Genomic DNA, 20,952 nt, shown 5'->3' on the forward strand with positions numbered 1-20,952 from the left:
CATCACAGATTGTTGTATGAACTGGAGTCGCTACTTGCCAATTACTATCCTCTGCTCCTAGCTTGTATGTCATTCCATTCCTGATGTCTTACCTTGACCTGAATTTCCACCATTAGTCATTACTTTTAGTTAGAAAGTGAAGATGGGACCATGGCTGTTGTATTCACGTTCCTTGGAGGTCTTATTTCATCTCTCTATCTCCATATTTTCACATAATAGGTGCTTATTAAGTGTTATTTAATTTAATTTCATCATCAGAAGTTTGATATTAAATATATATGTGATCTGAAAGGGAAGGGAGGAGACCCTGGGGATATCCTTGAATTTTCTCCCATTAACACGTTAGTACACACAAATTTATCAGATTATGCATGAATCCACACGAAAAACATAGAAAGCTTCACTTCTGGGAGATGTGTGCTATAGTCAATAGGTTTCCAAGGTATTTTTTTCATCATTTGTTGTTTTATTTAGACTTGTCATTGTAGGGCAGTAGCCTGCAAAGTGGAGGCTTGGACACTTAGGGGCATATGATCAACCAATGGAAGTGTGGAAGACAGGTTTATCTCATTCTCTTTGTGGCTGTTAGCCAGTCCTGGGACTTGACTCCAACTAAGGCATATCTATTTCTATCCTTCAACATTCATTTTTCTGCTGCATCCTTCTATACAAACTCCTGATCTCCTCATTTATAAATTGAACATTAATCCTTCAGGACAATTATTGCCAACCCAACTGCCACCCAAAGCAGCTGAGAAGGTTCCATTGGGAGAATCCTGACCCTGCTTCTTGACCTCCAGATCATCTGTTGACTGTGGAAGAGATTGCTTAGATGTTGGGTTCTGTACTTTGGAGCAGTGCCCAAAGATTAAGAGTCCTGTTTGCCATTTTCCTTTTTCATTTTGTTTGGAAGAGAGTCCCACAGGTAAACAGACATGGATGGATTGTAATTTGGATCAAATATCTCATTACATTATCTCTTCCCAACCCCCAAACATATCCATCTTCCAAACTGCATTATTGGCAACGATACCAACCACTTTCTGGTCATGTTCTAGTCTAGTTTTGACAACTTCAGTGTCATTTTGGATTCGTCATTTTCCCTCTTCCTATCAACAAATTTAATCAGTCCCCAAATCATTTTAGTTCTACCTCTGGTTACGTAGTCAGTCAGTCAACTAGCATTCATTAAGCTCTTACTATATGCCAGGCTCTCTACTGAATTCTGGGTATACTAAGAGAGGCGAAAACATGGCTTCTGCCAAATTACTGCAGTTTTAGTCTTACAGCTGTTCTCTTTTCTTTATTTACAGAATGTTATACTATTTGATCCCTCTAACAAGTTTTTAAGGTCAGCAAGGCAGGGATTATTTCCATTTTTCAAACTCAGCCCAAGAATTCAATTCAATTTGATAAGCATTTATTAAGCCCAAAATTTGTCCAAGGGAGTTACAAGACCTAGGAAATACAAAGACAAAGTTGAAAAACTCCCTGACAATTTGGGAGATTGGATGTCAAGCTTGGAGACTAGCAAATAAGTAAGTTTGCTTGAATGTAGAGTGCACTAAAGAGTGTAATCTGTGAAGGGGAGTACTTTGAAATAAGTCTGAAAATGTGTGCTGCTGAAAGATCTTGAAAAGCTATAAATTTCAAAGGGAAGAGTTTTCTGTTTTAAAAATATATTTATTTTTATCCTGAACTTAAAAAGATCATTTCCATATTATAGCAGAATAAAAAAAATTTAAAAATTGAACAAGAAACCAAGTCTCCATTTCATCCTATTTGCTCTTTTAGGAAGTATTTAATAAATTTCAGACATTACTTTCAAAGCTGTCCTGTTTGTCTGTGGTTCCTTCTGTCTTCTTTTGTGCATTTAAAAAAATATTTCACTGGTCCTCTTTAAAAAAAAAAACAAAACTCTATTGGTGATCTTTTTTTCTCCTTCAACCCTCCCCCACCATTAGAAATAGAGGAAATACCCACATAACAAATAATCATAATCAAATATCCCAATCCATCCCATTCTGCACCTTGAGTTTATCAATACTCTATCAGGAGGTGGGTAACATGTTTCATCATAGATCCACTGGATAAATGGTTTGTAAAATTGTTTTGATTGGATTGTCTCAGAGTTGTTCTTCTTTATAATGTTGTTGTCATTGTAAACATTGTTCTCTTGGTTCCACTTATTTAATTCTCTATCCATTCATAAGGATTCTTTGAATAATCTGTTTTGCCATGTTTTTGACGCAATAATATTCCATTCCCTTCATAAGTCCCACTTTTTTCAGTCATTCTCTAATTGATAGGCATCCTATTATATTCCACCTCTATGTTTTTTTTTTCTATTGCTTCTTGCTTTAATCCTCCCTTCAAGATCATGAAGGTTGTTTTGATTGTGATTATTCCTTCCCTGGGATTATACTCCTTCCCTGTCCTCACTTGATACTTGTTGAATTTTGTATTTCTACATGAAAAAAAAAATCATCTCTCTCTCTCTCTCTCCAATCTTCCTTTGTCTCTTTTAGATAAGATTGAGGTTTATTGGATGTCTCTTCCTCATACCCTTTCCTCCACATCTGTGTACTCCTCTCACATACCCTAACAAACAAAATTCTTCTTCCTCCTTTCTATACTAGCCTATTCTTTTTACCCTCCCTTCCCTTTACTTTCTTAAAACCCTCAGAACAAAACCAGTCCACCCACATATCCTCTATTTTTCTTACTTAACCCCCTCAAATTCCCTTTGATGATGGGAAAGATTCTGACAGGACACTTGTTTCTTGTTACACTTTCCCATCCCCTTATAATGTCAGTACTAATATATCAAGCTGTCTCTAACAATATCATTTGCCCTATATACACCCTACATAAAAGTCAACCATTATTACTATTAATGAAATCCATAATAGAAATTGTATTGCATGACAATTAGGAGCTCCCAGATTAATGGGAGAGAGAACATGCAAACAACCATGTACAAACAATTTATACAAGATAAGTTGGAAATGATCTCAGATTAATGAGAAAATGACTCTTGCTGAAGGTGGGGCTTTAGCTGACACCTGAAGGAAGCCAGCAAAGCCAGGAGATGGAGATATGGAGGGAGAGAGTTCCAAACATGGGGGATTTAATGATCTTTGAAGTCTCTTCGAACTCTAAATCTGTGATCCTATGATCCAGTTCAATCTTATAACCAGAAAGTCTACAAGGTGTCTTCCAGCTATAAATCTATGATCTTTGACTTTAAGTTCCTCCTAATTCAACTGAATTAGACATCTAACAGTCCTTTTTTATTATAACCTCCATCTCAGACAACAAATCCTCTAAAAGAATTACAAATTTTCTTCATGAAAGCTCATCTGTGATGCTCCAACCTGGAATAGAGAGATGACTCCGGAGTTCTTAAAGGTTGTACCAATAGTGCATGAGCTATGGCATGTCCCACTAAGTTGAAAAGCCTTCTCCTAAGAGTGTGATGGTAGAACTATGTGTTGTTGTGTCTGGCCTCCAGTTTGCTTTTGGAACGTGAATTAAGCAGTAATTCGATGACCCACTCATAATTAGAGCTTCCTAACTCTAAATACATGGTTCAGTGATCTTGTCCAAAAACCACCTTGGGTCAATTCAGAGAGGTGTTGAACTACTTCTAGTGATGATACTTCTAATTTGTTGCCTTTTAAGGCAGCTCATTCAATTGTTGGCTATTACTCATTATCAGATTCTTCTTATTCTGAACTACAATCTTTCCCCCTCTTCTTTGCACACATACCAGCAGAATTGTGAAAAGAATAAAAAATTTGTCTCCTCCAAAAGACAATAGCTCAAATATTTGATGACAAATATTGTGTCCCCTTAATCCATTTAGATCTTTCTTCAGGCTAACATATCCAGTTCTTTGAATCCTGACTCACATCACTTCATTTCTAGCCTCTGCACAATCCTGGTTACTGTTCATTTTATGCCACTGTTAAAAAGCTATAGAACTAGTTTCAGAAGAACCTAGAAAGACTTGCCAAGCAAAGTAAGCTGAACTAGAAAAATGATTTACACAATGACAACATTGTAAATAAAAAAATAACTTTGAAAGACTCAAGAACTCTGATTAATGCTATGACCCAACCATGACTTCAGAAGACCAATAATGAAGCATACTACCCATGTCTTAACAGAAGGTTAATAAAATCAAGGTAGAGAATGATGCATGCACTTTTTGACATGATAAATGTCTGAGTCTATGTTACTTGAATTAGTTTATTTGTTATGATGATTGTGTTTTTCTCTTTTTCACTTAGGTAGAAGTATTTGAGGGGAGAAGGTACCTAGTGATGGTACTCTCCCCCCACCCCAAAGAAGAAAATAAAAAAAAAAGTGATTGAAGCTTTTAAATGAATGGACAGAAGAGACCTGAAGGAAGTTCAGAAGGAAACAAAAACAAGCAGGACAGTTTGAAAGTAACATGTTGAATTTTTAATATATTTTTTAAAAGCAAACTGTATGTAATAGAGATTTAGGGTTTCACATATATTTCTTTCTGAATTTTTGTATGAAAATATCTTTTTTAATGTTTAAGATCAGAATTTTAACGGATATTGTTATAGGAACATAACACCATAAATTTAGGCCTCTTCCTTCACTTTACAGATGAGAAAAATAAGGCTTGGGAAAATAACCTATCCTTGGTTACACAATGAACAAGTGCTAATTTTATAATTCAAACAGTCAGGCTTTAAAGGGTTTTTAACTAGAAATGAATCCAATTTCTTGTATTAGCATCCAATTTTAATTTGACATAATTTGGTTAACTTTGAAAACATAATTTGATCTGATGCTTAAATTGGTACATGTGAGTGTGTCAGGAGAGGGAATGGCAGACCAATACATACCCTGGAACCAGTTTGCAAATCTATTCTGCCTCAGTTTACTCCCTATTTCACCTCAATTCACTGTATGCCCAATGTCAGACCATTGCTAAATATTCAGTGTCCTCACACTTTTAAAGTTAAAACCCACCACACTTTTTCTTTTCTTTTGTTCAATTTTCCTTTTTTATTACATTAATAAACATCAGGAAATATGAACATTTTCCTATGCAAAGAATCAAAAAAGAGGATTGCATATGAAGTCATGAATCTCCAGCATGTACAACTTATTTTGGTTGTTGTTGCATATTTCAAATTTGCCATTGTAGTTCTAATGCCATCTCACTTATTTTTGCTTCTATTCCTGGACTTTTTTTCCTGTTCTCTCTTGTTTATTTTTAATATGATTCATTTTCATTCCATTCTTGCTTTTCATTTTAAAGTATTACTGTTCCTAAAACTCACTGCCCCTTAACTTTTGCTGAAATCTGTAAATCTCATTTTTCAATTGCATTCCATCATTTTTTTTTCAAAGAAGTAGAAAGCATGATGGGCAGCTAGGTGGATCTGGGATCAGGAGGACTTGATTGCAAAATCCAGCCTCAGATACTTACCAGCAGTGTGACCCTGGATAATTTGCTTAACCCTGTTTGCCTCAGTTTTCTCATCTGTAAAATGAGAAGGAAATGGCAAACCACCCCAGTATCTTTGCCAAGAAAATTCCAAATGAGGTCATGAAGAGTTGGACAACAACAGGAAGCATGAATCATCATCAGTTTTCCAGGGTTGTTCTTGGTCATCCAGTTGATCATATTTTGTAAGTGTATCACACTTGTTTTCTAGTACAGTGTTATAGTCATGGCATAATTAGTTCTGGTTCTGCTTGATTGACTCTGCATCAGTTCATACAAGTCTTCCCTTCTCCAGAAGGATCTCTGACTCTCTCCTTCTCATCATTTCTTATTGCACAATAATATTCTATTACATTCATGCCATGTTAGTTGAAGGACATCTGTTTTATTTCCAGTTCTTTGTTATAATGAATAGTTTTGCCACAAATTTTATATACATTGCCTAATATATAATACAATAAATATATATGTATTTGTGTGTGTGTGTGTGTGTGTGTATGTGTGTGTGTGTGTGTGTGTATGGGTGTCCTTTGCCTCTTTATTTGATTTCCTTGGTTTATAGTAATGGCATTTCTGGGTCAAAGGGTAAATATATGATTTAGTGACTTTTAAGGTATATTTAAACACCACTTTCCAGAATCATTGAGCCACTTTACAGCTCTATTAACAATATACAATCTCTCAAACAACTGTCATTTTCCTACTTTTGTCACCTTCATTAATCTGACGGCTGCTTCAAACTTCTTCAATTTCTATTAAGAAATTTTGAGAATTTTTTTCATATAGGTGTTGACCATTTGGGTTTCTTCTTATGAGAATTACCTGATCATATCGTCTAATCATTTATCTATTGGGGAATGGCATTTGGCCATTAGCTGGCTGATTGGTTGGTTGGTTGTTGTCCTTCATTCTCAAAGAGGACCAAAATGACATCACTATGCTGGAGTCAGGTTTCAGTGCTTCTGACTGTGGCTGATCAGACCAATATGAACTCAGAATGCTCTTCCACAGGTCAGGCACAAATAGTTCACGTGAACATTTGGCGTGGATTCTACTGCAGAGTGGGACTCCCCACCTGCCGAAGTAATCAGGCCAGGGTTGGGTAAGCAGACATTTTTAGGGCACCTTTTCTACCGCCTTCCTCACACCAGGAGGTCAGCAGTGTGATCCTTAAAAGGCTGCTCAGATACTCAGGCCATTACCAAATCCCACTGCAGCTTCCAGTGAGAAATGATGCTGTGGCTTGGGATGCCTGATTGTGACTAAAGCTCCCAGTGTATTCGCACCTGCTGCTTCATCACTTGCCTGTCGCCAGAGGGCTTTGAGATAGGTGAAATGGTAAAATGGTAAAATGGTATGGGTGATATCTTTCGATTTGTGCATAAATTGGATTTAAATGAGGCAGAATTGCACGAAGTCATTAGTCTCACTCTCTCCTCCAGAGTCATCACAGTCCAGTGGCAGGACAGAATCAAGATGACTGGTTATGGCTTAAGATGCAGGGGATGACCTTGGCGTCTTCGATGTCCAACCAAGCTCTAAGCACCTGCTTCAGCTGCTTTTGTGGCCATCGGCGGAAATTGTTCTCATCCATCCATTTCACCATGGAAAGTCTTCACATGCTTGGGTTAGACATCCCCCTAACTCACCAACAGGTTTGAGACCTTTCGGTTACCCTCAACCTGATTTAGCCTGTCTGCTGAAACAGTTTACCAGAGTGTGGCTGCTGTGCATGCTACAGCTTCTCGGAGCCACAGGTAAAGCTTAGGTGGAGCAGGTGGACACCAAAGATGGAAAGCAGCCCTGAAAAGGGCTTGACAGTAATCACACCAGTTGTACTAGTCTCCCCTGATCACACCCTATACCCCTGGCCATTAGTATATTCATACCAAATCCCTATATACCTTACATATAATACTTTTATCAGAGAAACTTGCTGCAACGATTGTTTTTTACTTGTTAACTCTTCCTCTTCTAATTTTAAATGCACTGATTTTGTGAGTATGTTTAAAATATTTATGCAGACAAAAATTCCCATTTTTAAATTATCTGTTGCTTGCTGTCATTGTAAACATTGTTCTCTTAGTTTCACTTACTTCATTCTCCATCCATTCATAAGGGTTCTTTGAAATAACCTATTTTGTCATGTCTTCTGACACAATAATAATACATTCCACTGATGAATTACAACCTGTTCAGTCATTCCCCAAGAGATGGGCACTTCATTATACTTCACCTCTTGGTTTCTTTCTCTTGCTTCTTGCTTTAATCCTCCCTTCAGGATCATGAAGGTTGTTTTTTGTTTGTGATTATTCTGTCCCTAGGATCATACTCATCTATATACATAGTTGTTTTAGAACTAGTTTCTGTCAGATTATTTTCCAATTTTCCAAATAGTGTTTTTGTTGAATAGTGAGTCCTTAGCCAGTTTGTGCAAGCGCTTAGCTATAACAAATAGTATGCTACTCTGCTTTGGAGTTTTTCTCCCACTGCTCAACTTTTCTACTTTTTATCCAGTATGAAATATGTTTTTTATGATTAATGGTTTGTGATATAGTTCGAGATCTGATGCTGATAGGCTACAATGCTATACACTTTTTTTTTTGTTATTTCCCTTAAGATCCTTAACCTTTTGTTCCTCTAGATAACTTGTTATTATTTTTATAGTTTTATGAAATAATCTTTTTACAGAGCTTGGTTGACATGGAATTGAATATGTAAATTAGATGGTATTGCTATTTTAAAGTTACATTGGTATGGTCCAGTTGTGAGTAGTCAATATCTCTTATTAATTTGTCTTTATTTCTACAAACAATATTTTGTAATTTTAGTCATATAATTCCTATGTGTCTTAGTTGCTGGAATCTCCAATATTTTGTACATTCGGAAGTCATTTTAAATGGAATTTCTTTTTCTACCTCTTCTGACCAAGTTTTTTTATTAATGTACAGAAATGTCAATGATCTTTGTGGGTTTATTTTATATCTTGCTACTTTACAAAAGATAAATCATATATATATTTTTTGCTAGGCAATGGGGTTAAGTGACTTGCACAGGGTCTCACAGCTAGTAAGTGTTATGTGTCTGAGGCCAGATTTGAGCTCAGGTCCTTCTGAATCCAGGGGTGGTGCTCTATCCACTGTACCACCTAACTGCCCCAAAGATAAATTATTTAAAATAATTTTTGGTTGAATCTCTAACTCTTGTGTTATTTTTAAAATGTATTCTTAAGATTTAGCAAATGATCTAGCAAAAAGACAGAAAAGCTAGGATGAAACTTGGTGTTTCAGGAGAAGGATACATATATGAGGATCTTCTAATTACTTTATAATAAGATCATGTGTCCATTTTGAATTTATTTTGTTGAACAATGTTGGTCTAAGCACAATTTCTGCTAGACTGTTTTCCAGTTTTTCCATCAGTTTTTATCAAATAAATAGTCCTTTCCCAAGCAATTTATGCTTTTTTTGGTTTATTAAATATTGATTTATTGAGTTCCATTGTTTTTGATTCTCATTTATTTAGTCTATCCCATTGAATTACTTCTCTATTTTTAAACTAATATCAAATGGTATTGATGGCTACTGATTTATAATATAGTTTAGGGTTTGTTCAGACATTTATGACCTGATTTACATGTCCTGGAGGCCATATTTTAATCTCTTCCCTCTTAGTTTATTTGCTTGTGCTCAAGGTTTTTAACTGAGTATTCTTCCTCCTAAAATCTTTGGTAAAAAGATCTTATAGTTGTCTTAGTCTCTTTCCATTCTGGGGAATTGACTTTTCACTTTTCTCTATCTCTGACTCAAGTGACTTCTGGAGGTCACACCTTATCTCAGATGGGTTCTAGCTCCTTTTCCTTTAGGCCTGGTGGAGACCAACATGTATCCTGGCATTTTGTACCCAATCCCATTTTCCCATTCTCTGACTCAGCACCACCAAACCAGGCAGAAAAACCTTCAGTTTTCCTATATATCTACTTCCTTCTCACAGCAGTTAGGTGGCACAGTAGAGAGGGTGCTGGGCCTGGAGTTAGGAAGACCAAAGTTCAAATCTAGCCTCAGATACTTGCTAGATGTATGACCTTGGCCAAGTTGCTTAATCTCTCTTTGTCTCAGTTTCCTCAAATGTAAAATGGGCATTAATAATAGCACCTACCTCTCAGTGTAGTTGTAAGGATGGATCAAATGAAATATTTTTAAAGTGTTTACCAGAGTGCCTTACACATAGTAGATGCTATATACATGCTAGTGATGATGATGATGATGATGATGATGATAATGATGATGGTGGATTAAAGACAGAATTCTGCCTCTTGTTGCCTCAGGATGAAGGCAGAGATAGAAGAGTGTGCTATCAGAGACTAAAATAGCATCAAAGGAATTGCTTAGTGGATCCTGACAGTACAAACCTATATGTTCTATTGTGCAGTTTTGTCAGAGAGTGGAGGTTGGTAGAGGAGGGAATGTGAAGTGAGCACATTAGGGATTCAGGATTATCCTTCTCTACTATTAGATCAGTAAGTTCTTACCTCACTGGAGTTCTTGATATCTTAGCCAGTGGAAACAACTGCAATTACTTTAACTCTTGAATATGATTATTAATTTGTAGAGGTTTAAGAAACCATGAGGATTGGAGAAAATGTCTTTTTTTCATCTTGTTGATCAAATGACTGAGAACTCATGGAACAATTTAACTTTGTAATAGTATTTCAATAATTTGGTTTTTATTTAACATATTATCTTGTGTGATACCTAGAAATTCCAATAGAACTTAATCTCCTTGAGGCCAGAAACTATTTCACTTTTATTTAGTGTACTGACTTCCTAGTATGGTACCTGAAATATAGTCAGTGTCTAATAAACACATTTTAAAATATCTTAAATTTATTTTTAATTTATGGAATAAAATGAGCATTTTCATAATATAGTATAATAAAAAAGATGATTGCACATGAAACTGCAAATCTACAATGTACAACTTGCTATTCTTTTAAAATATATAATAGTTATCATGTCATTTTTTTTCCTTTTTTCTCCAGAAATGGCTACCATTAGGTACAAATATGTATAAAAATGTGGGGGCCATCACCAGTTGCTTTGACCTATGTCTTGCCACTGGACACCTATGATTCTGGAAGAGAGAATGAAGTTGTTGACTTTGCATAGCTCTGCCTCACTTAAATCCAATTCACTTCCAAGTCAAGACATCACCCTTCTGATGTCATTAGTTCTCGCATGAAGGTCAACAACAACAGTAACAAACAATATATATGTAAAATCATTCTATATGTACTTCTACTTATCTGTTTTTTCTCTGGATGCAGATAGCATCTTCTTCATATGTCCCTTATAGTTAAGGTGGATATTTATACTAGCCAAAATGACCTATTTGCTCAAAGTTGGTCTTAAAACAATATTGCTGTTACTGTATACAGTGTTATTGATTGTTTAAATGTCTATTATTTTGTATATAAAGGCACTGAGAGAGATACAAAAATGAATGACACTGTCCCTGTCTTCAAGAAGCTTACAATATAATAAGGAATTTGCCATCTCACAAATGAATAAACCAAACTGTTTTGTTCTCTGTAACTGAATGTGTTTTTCATGAGTCATTTCGATTGCTTGGACAAATATGAGATGTAATATTTTGGATTCTATGGTTAATTTTGTATTCCTTTGGAACAACAACAACAATAATAAGACATTGGCTCCAGAATGAGAGGAAATTGGTTCAAATATTATCACTGACATTACTACCTTCATGACTTTGGACAAGTCAGAACCTCCCTGGGGCTTGATTTTCTCATTGCTAAAATGAAGAGGCTGAATTTAATGCCTGTTGAGGTCACTTCCAGTTGAAGACATATGAACCTATGAATTCTGCATATTTTAAATTCATATTTTCCTTGTTTTTCCTCTTGGCCCTTACAATGATGCTATAGCCTTTTTCTCCTACCTTTTATCTTATGGTTCAGAGAGAAGAATTTGTGTCTAAGGCAAGACAAATAAATGTTTCCTGTGGATATGTTCCATTGTGTGCCAAATAGCCCTTGAAAGTTAATGAGAAGTCATCATGTTGGATCATTTTCCCATAAATGTAAAATCATCTATAGACTGTTTAGACCTGTTCAGAAATAAATTTGATTCTTTGACAGGGATTTTTCCCCCCAGCTACTTGAATTAAGCCTACACTAGATTTCATTGCTTCTTTTTCCCTGTAGTAAATTGCCATTGGAGCCTAGCAAAAATCATCTCTTTATGTTTACTGCAGAAAACTGGTGTAAGTTATTTCTTTTACCTTCTCTCTGTCCCACAGAATGATTCACCACCTGTTTGTTTTCCTTGAGTTCAGGAAAGCTATGCGGATGACCATGAAGAGTCATTGTCCAGCTGTTTTCATTAATAAGTAGCTCTCTGGCAATTCCTTCGGTGTTCATTTCACTACATCAGAGCCGGCAGAAATGTTAGTGACCAGCTTGATTAGATATATGCATGTTTTCCCCCTGTGCCATCTTGGAGATTCATGCATCTGTTTTCTATTCAGAGGAAAGCAACATTCCTGCTGCATCCTCAGAAGAAGCCAAATGGGCTCTCATTAATCTAAGATTCATTAAATCCTTTTGAGGAAAGGATGGAGTTCTCAGCCTATCCCCAAATAATTGATTACTCTTGCATCTGGAACACTTTTCTTGGGAGGTTGGTCTCTCTTTTTTTTTTTTCCTCTTCCTATAAACTCCTGTACTCACTGTATATGCTATTTATTGGTCATGTGTCCTATTGTTCTTATTGTATGTATCTGTCTATTTTTTTCTTCTAGACCACTGCCATATCATACATTTATAGAATGTTTTATGTGAGGGAATGGAGGGAAATGTTTTTTACAGGCATGGATTCAAGAAGGAATCCCTTTCTGAAGCATACACCATCTATTGAAAGATACCCTTTGCTTTTCTAGAGAAAGAGGATATCTGATCCATCCTTCAACCAGTAAATGATGTGTTTCCCTAAAACCCTAGTTACACAAAATTACAGAATCTTAAAGTTGAGAGTCCAGACCTATCCTGACAATGGGAGTCTAAAGCATACCCGAACAACCTATTCCATATGTGTTCATCTAACTTTACATGAGAAGGCACCTAGGTTCTATCAGTGGATAGAACACTGGACCTGGAGTTAGGAAGACCTGAGTTCAAATCTGCCCTCAAACACTTGCCAGCTGTGTGGCCCTAGGCAAATCTTTTAATCTTAATCTGCCTCGGTTTCTTCACCTGTTAAATGGGGATACTAATAGTGCCTGTCTACCAGGGTTGTTGTGAGGTTCAAATGTGATAATATTTGGGTAGCTCTTTGCAAATATTAAAGTGCTGTATAAATGTTATAATGATAATTATTATTTGCTGTTGTAGTTGTTGTTATTGTTGTTAAGACCTCTTATGAGTGCTGGAAAAACTGGAGAAGCAATTAGTCAGAAACTAGACCAACATTTCACACCATATACCAAGAAAGGTCAAAATGGGCACATGATTTAGAAATAAAAAGTGGTATCATAAGCACATATCATAAGGGGAGCATGGAAGATTTCACTTTTCAGATCTATGGATAAGGGAAGAATTTATGACCAAACAAGAGATAGAGAACATTACAGGATGTAAAATGGATAATTTTGATATAATTAAATTTTAAAAATTTTTGCACAAAACCAATGTAGCCAAGATTAGAAGGAAAGCAGAAAGCTGGGGGAAAGTTTTTACAGCAAGTTTCTCTGATAAAGACCTCATTTCTCAAATACATAGAGAACTGAGTCAATTTATAAAGATATGAGTTATTTTCAAATAAATAAATAAATGCTCAAAGGATATGAACAGGCAGCTTTCTGAAGAAAAGAATCAAAGCTATCTCTAGTAATATGAAAAAAATGCCATTTATTAAAGCAATACAAATTAAAACAACTCTGAGGTACCACCCCACTCCTATCAGGTTGGCTAATATGGCAGAAATATGACTGAAAAGGTAAAGCACAAATATTGGAGGGGTTGTGGAAAAACTGGGACACTAATGCACTGTTGGTGGAGTTGTGAACTAGTCCAACTATTATGGAGAGCAAGTTAGAATTATTCCCAAAGGGTTATAAAACTGTGCATATCATTCGACACAGCATAACCACTATTATGTCTGTATCCCAAAGAGATCACTATGTACAAAAATATTTGTAGTAGCTCTTTTTGTGGCGGCAAAGAACTGGACACTAAGGAAATGTCCATCAATTAGGTAATGGTTGGGCAAGTTGTGGTATATTATTATGCTGAAATGCTATTTTGCTATAAGTAATGATGAGCAGGATGGTTTCAGAAAAGCCTAGGAAGGCTTATATTAACTGATGCAAAGTGAAGAAAACAGAATCAGGAGAATGTTGTACATAGTAACAGCAATATTATATGATGATCAACTATAAATGACTTAGCTATTCTGAGAAATATAATGATCAAAGACAACTCTGAAGGACTTATGGTAAAAAATATGATCCACCTACAGAGAAAGGAATCTGAATGCAGATTTAAGCATACTTTTTGAAACTTTCTTTTTTTTTTTTTTTTGGTCTGTTTGCTTTTATAACATAGTTAATATGGAAATAGGTTTTGCAGGACTTCACATGTAATATATACATATATGTACAACATATATACACATAACACATATTTATAACATATAATACATGTGAAGTCCTGCAAAACTTATTTATAAATATATATTAATAAATATAAATATATTTATATATAAATAGGTTTTGCAGGCCTTCACATGTATTACATATATACATATATATGTATATAATTGTTTGTCTTCTCAAGGTGGGGAGGAAGGGGAAATAAGGAGAGAATTTGGAATTCAAAATAAAAAAAGAATGTTAATTTTTTTTACATGTAATTGAGAAAAAAATGAGGTGAAAAAAGATGAGTCCTTCTCATACTTATAGATAGCTTTAATTGTTAGGGAGTTTTTTTCCTTACATGCAGTCTAAATTTCTTTGCAATATCTACCATTGCTCCCAGTTCTATTTTCTAGTGCCAAGGAGCACATAGGCTATTCCCAATAATAACTTTTCAGATACTAGAAAACAGAAAACATATTCAATCTAAATCTTTTCTTTTCCAAACTGAGCATTTTCAGTTCTTTCAATTCATTCTCTTATGTCAGGAACTTGGGATCCTTCAACATCCTGGTTACACCAAAGGTCTATTAGAGTCTATTGTTATTTATTTGGTCTACCTTCCTTTTCCGAAATACTCTCCCACCTATTTCTAGGACAGAAGTCACAGTATTTGTTCTAATAGAAAGTTAATCTTTCAGTGTTCCATCCTACACAACATATGTTTTCTGATTAATCTGTTGGTTAAAATGTTCTAGAAAGTATAGAGAAATTGATTGGATATATGCCACAATTTTTTGGGAAAAAAAATGATTTGACTTGGCATCAATTCCAATTGTCTATAAGGAAACATTTTGTTCACATCTCAACACTGATGTAGAATTTGAAAGAAGCCTTATTAATTACCAGTTTAAACACTTATCTATTAATAGCCTAATTTTTGCTTGAGTTCATGAAATAAAGAAACTTACTTCTATCAATTAATTCAAGCTTCCAGAAAAAAAAATATTTGAGATGTTTCTGTTCTGAAATTTATGTCAGGTTTGAAGGATTGATTCACTATGGCTAAAGATACAGAAAACAAAGAAGTGTGGGATGTTTAAGTGTTAATGATAGGGATGAAGGAGGCAAGGGATTTGTGCTTACTGAACATTTAAATGAATTATTTTCTGGAGCGAATGCATAATGAAATATTGGAGATTGAAGGTGATACTAAGTTCTTCTGTAAAATAAGATGTTTATATGGAATAACTGCAGGAGGAGCACAAAAAGCTGTGTAATGAACTAAAAAGAAAAAGAAAAGATAGGTGAATTTGAATGTGACCAAGAACAAGACAATTTTTGTCTATGAGCAATTTGCATCTGGGAGGTTACAAAACTACTTCTGAACCTCCTCACTTACACAGACCTTACTGCAGCTTAGTGGCCTGACCAATCATCTCATCTTCTCTCCCTCATTCTCAGTCCCACTGAGCATCTTGTCAAATTCAGTTCTCTATTAGAAGATCCAGGCCTTTGGTAAAAATAGGGTTTTTGGCTAATTGGGTTAAAGTAACTATCATTTGCCCATCATGCACGTGAGTTATATATTTATAATTGAAAAACTATCCACAAGATTCTTAAAATTAACTTTCTATAAATAAGTAGTCCTCAAACAATCAGAATTTGCTTACTTATCTTTCTTCATACTGGTTCATTTCCAAAAACCATATAACTATGTCCCTTCTTGAATCCACCAAGGCTTGGGGTAACATTAAGTTATTGTGCACCCAATGTCTGTTTTACTATCCTCAAAGGATCTTGTTATCACTAAAAGGCTTTAAGCCTTTATTAAAATGATTAATAATAATGATAATGATGATGTCACTTATAAAGTGCTTTATTAAAAGTACTTTATAAAGTACTTATGAAGCACTTTATTTCAATAAACTAGAATGCAACCATTTTTTTCCTGCTAAGTCATCAGTTCTAGGATCCTTAAATTTGGGTAAGATGTCATCTAATTTAGCAAATGAAAACACTTCTATCTGCTATAATCACGCCATTTATTTTCTTGAATCATTTGCCTATTCAAAGAAAAAATGTAAATTTATTTCTATATGAAAAATGGTGTTTGACTTTAAATTTCAATAAAGCTTGCCTATGGCTTTCTGGATTCTCTTAAATGATTAACCAGCAATTCTTTCCTTTAGCTCCCAAGATAAAAACCTAAATATAATTTCTGACTATAGACCATACTGGAAACTGTCATGTACAGAACAGTGAAATTATACTGACAGGCTGGTGGATGAATATAACTTCAGGTTTCTGGCAGGGCTTCATGGCCCATTCCAAAATTATATTCATCAACCTCAAAGACCATGTCTACATGTGATGAAAAGTGCACCTTAGGATTTTTTTTTTTTCAAATGAGGCAGACATATCAAATGTCTTAACATCCAAAATGTTTTCAGTCTCACCAACGTTCTATGGATCTCTGGCTCTGAGAGGATGATGGCTATTTCGACACACTGGCATGACAACTTCACAAGAAACAATTCATATGACTCTTGTTTTATTCACTGTCAAGCCAAGGTGGTTATGATCCCCTTTGTTCTCTCTTGCTCCAAGTTGAGAGTCAAGAAGGAGCTCAGCTTGAAAGCTGTTAAGGCTGAGTCCTTCATTGTTCCTTCCCCACTCATGGATCTGTCAGTCTGTGAAGAAGATGCCCCCACAATGATGTTTGAATATAAAGGGGACCTCTGTGCCATGTAGCGTTATAAGGGTTATGTGCCCTCACTTGCCCTGTCAATGTGTCTTCCCCATACCCACTCACCTGCCCACCTTTATAATAATTCCAAGATCAACTAAATAACATTTGTGGCATGTTACCTTTCAGCAATATTTATAATAATAGAATTTAGAGTGTAGTAGCTTAAAATAATGTGTAATAAAAGGGCATAAAGACAACTTGAAGGTAATATAATTTAATCCCCTACATGATGTATGAAAAAAACCTTACCTTGAGCAGAAGTTCTTAACCTGGGATTCATGAATTTATTTTTTTCTCAATATTCTGATAACTTTATTTGAATATAATTAGCTTCCTTTGTAATCCTACATATTTTGTTTGATGCATTTAAAAGTATTGTTTTGAAGAGTCCATAGTCCTCATCAGATGGCCAAAAGGGGCCATGACACAAAAAAAGCTTCATAACTCATGCTTTTTAGCATCTCTGATGAGTCATCACCCAGTTTCTTACTGAATACCTGCAGTAACAGAGCACTCACAACCTCAAGAAATGGTACATAACAATTTTGGACAACTCAAATTCTTAGAAAATTCTTCTTAATAACTTTCTAAGAAGTATTTCCCTCAAAGTTTCACCCAATGGGTCTATTCTATCTTTCAGATATAAAAGGCAATTCTAAATTGTCTTCCACACACTATTCCTTGAAGAGTTTTAGTGTTCTCTCAGCTTTTTTCTAGGACAAGGAATTGTACTTCCTTCAAGCAATCCTCAGTCCTGTCATCATGCTGGCCACTCCTTATTTTCTTAAGAACATTATCCCTCTTAAAATAGGTTGCCTAGAGTGGAGGACAATGGCCAACATATAGTCAGACTATGGCTGAGTAGAGTTTGAGTAATTACCTCCCTTGACTTAAATACTCATCCTTTCTTAATAAGGCCTAATAAGATTAGCTTTTTCCTCCCAGTCCTATCACATTGTTTAGCTATTTTGAGTTTTCATTCAAGTACCCCCTTCAATATTTTACATATAAACCTTTGCTAATTTTTAACTTCCCCAAACTGAATTGTTATACGGTTATGTACAACTTGGAGTGTTGATTTTTGAAACTCTAACACAAGACTTTGTGTTTATTAATAATCAATTTCTTCTTGTTAGATGCAGCCCATTACTTGATTCTAACATTTGACGCATGCATGGCATCTTTGTCTTCAATCAAGATATTAATAAAAATGTTGAATCAAACAGAGAGGTGAGCAGAGAACTGTTGCTTGGCACCAGAAACCTCTTTCCAGATTTACATCAATACATTAATCAATATTACTTAACTATAAATCCACATAGCATTGCATTCAACTAGGCCACATCTCTCCATTTTGTACCAAAGTCTGTAGTAAGGAACATTATTCAATGTCTTGATTGAATAAAAATATATTATGTCTAAAGCATTCCTCTGATTGAAGAATCTTATTTTTTTTTTTAAGGAAATTGGATTAGCTTGCTATTAATCATTCAAAAAGAACCCACGCTGGTTTATAGTGTTTGCCATTTCTCCTTCTCAGTACTCATATGCCCTTTATCTGGTCTACAACTTTTCAAGGAATGATCATCACATTTCCAGAATCCATTTTCTTCTATATTATAAAAATGAGGATAATATTTGCTGATAGAATGTAAGCTTCTTGAGGATAGAGAATTATTAATGTCTATCTTTCTCTCACCAGCACTTACCATGGGATTGGGCACAGAGTTGCCAATTAAAAATTTCTTGTCAATTATTGATTGATTGATCTCCAATCTTCTAGCATCTCTGCCATTCTTCATAATTCTTAGGAAATTGTTCAGAGAATTTTCATCTGCAATTTCTTTCAGTAATAAGGGATTTTTTTTTGTATGTAGGCCAAAAGACTTGGATTGATTTAAATTAGGGAGTGGACAGTGATCTTTTACTTAGATTTCCTCTTTAGCCATGCTTAATCTATTCATACTTGTCTGAATATTATTCTCCTTGACACAGATAACACAAGAAATACATATGCTGAATAATTATTTTTTTTCTGTCCTCTGTTAAAATTTCACCACCTGCCTAAGCACTGGATTCATCTTTTCCTTTTTCTTATTACTCTAAGAATATCTAAAAGGAGTCTTTGTTGTTTTGGGCCTTAACATTTTTTTCACAAGTCTCAGTACATTTCTGTACTTTCGGCTTCTTCATGCCATCCTTGCAGATGAATTTTGTATCTGTTTTTAGAAGTCTGAACCTTCTTCCATCTTCTGTAATGTACTTTTTAAAAAATAAGTTTTTATCAGTCTTCTTTAAAAAATACATATATCACTATATTTTCCTCCTGTATTCCTCTCTCCCTCTCCTTCTTAGAAAGCTGTCTCATATGGTAAATAATATTTTTAAAGACGAGAAGGGAAAAGGAAAAAAAAGAGGAAAACTATCATAACTGATTAATACATAAAAAAATCTAAAAATATGTGCAATGGATACCACTTGTGGACTTCTCATCTCTGCAAAGGGTTGGGGTCATCCTCTCATATCTTTTCTTTTGAGGTGCTTTATTTATAATTTTGTAACATTTACATTTGGTAGTTTGGGGAGGAGAGGAAGATTTCTTCCTATTTATAATGTTGTAGTATTGTGCATATTGTTTTCTTGGCTCTGTTTACTTCATTCTGCAGCAATTAGTGTATATATTTCCATGTTTCTTTGTATTCATCCCATTCATCATTTCTTGGAGCACAGTAATATTCTGTTAGATTTTTTGTGCAACGATTTGTTTAACTGCTATCCAAATAGTCAGTTGATAAACATTTATTAAATACTTTCTATGTACTAGGCACTGTACTAAGTGCTGGGACATGAAAAGAAGCAAAAGACAGCGCTTGTCCTAAAGGTACTTACAATCTAATGAGGGAGATAAGCAAATAAATTACAAGCAAACAACATGCAGAATAAACAGGAAAAAAAATTAAAGAGGGAAGGGACCAAAATTAAAAGGGATTAGGAAACACTTTCTATAGAAAACAATTTTATCTAGGATTTAAAGAAAGCTGAGGAAGCCAGTAGGCAGAAATAATGAAAGAAAACATTCCAGTCATGGGAGATCACCAGAGAATACTCCCAGAGCTGAGAGATAGAGTGTCTTGTTTGTGGAATAGTAAGGAGGCCAGTGTCACTGGATTGAAGAGAATGGGAAAGGGAGTAAGGTCCAAGAAGACTGGCATTCAAAGCCCTTCACAATCTAGCCTTCTCCTACTCTTCCAAATAGGGGATTTTGTATTTAATCCTGGAGGCAATAGGGAGTCATTGCAGCTCTGAGTATAGGGATGATGCAGCATGACCTGTCCTTTAAGAAAATCACTTTGGTGACTGAATGGAGGATGGATGCATGGGCAGAGACTTGAGGCAAGCAGACCCATCAGTTGACTATTGCAAAAGTGCAGAAGTAAGGTGAGGAGGGTGTGCACCACGCTGGTGGCAATGTCAGGAAAGAGAAGGGAGTACATTGAGAAATGTTGTAAAGGGCCAATTAATAGGCATTGTCAATAAAATGGATATAACGGGTGAGAAGTGTGAGGTGTAGAGGATGACAATTAAGTTGTGAGCCTGAAGGACTGGGAGGTGGTATTGCCCCCTACAGTGATAAGGAATTAAGTGAAAGGGAGGGTTTAGAGGGAAAGATAATGATTTCAATTTTGGTCATGTTGAGTTTAAGATGTCTACTGGACATTCAGTTTGAAATATCTGACAGGCAACTGGAGAAATGAAATTGAAGCTTAGGAGAGAGATTAAAGCAGGATAAGTAGATCTGAGAATCATCAGCAAGGAGATGGTAATTAAATCAATGGGAGCTGATGAGATTGCCAAACATAGTAGTATAGAGGGAGAATAGAAGAGAGTCCAGGACAGAACTCTGTGGGACACTTACATTTAGAGGGCATCCTGGATGACGATCCAGGAAAAAAAGATTGAAAAGAGGCAGTCAGATAGGTAGAAGGAGAACCGAGAGAGTGGTATCCCAAATGGTTGGTTGGTTGTTTTCCTTTGTGCTGGATCAGGACCAAAA

This window comes from Vombatus ursinus, unplaced genomic scaffold, assembly GCF_900497805.2.
Source record: "Vombatus ursinus unplaced genomic scaffold, bare-nosed wombat genome assembly UNPS02014820.1, whole genome shotgun sequence".
NCBI lineage: Eukaryota > Metazoa > Chordata > Mammalia > Diprotodontia > Vombatidae > Vombatus > Vombatus ursinus.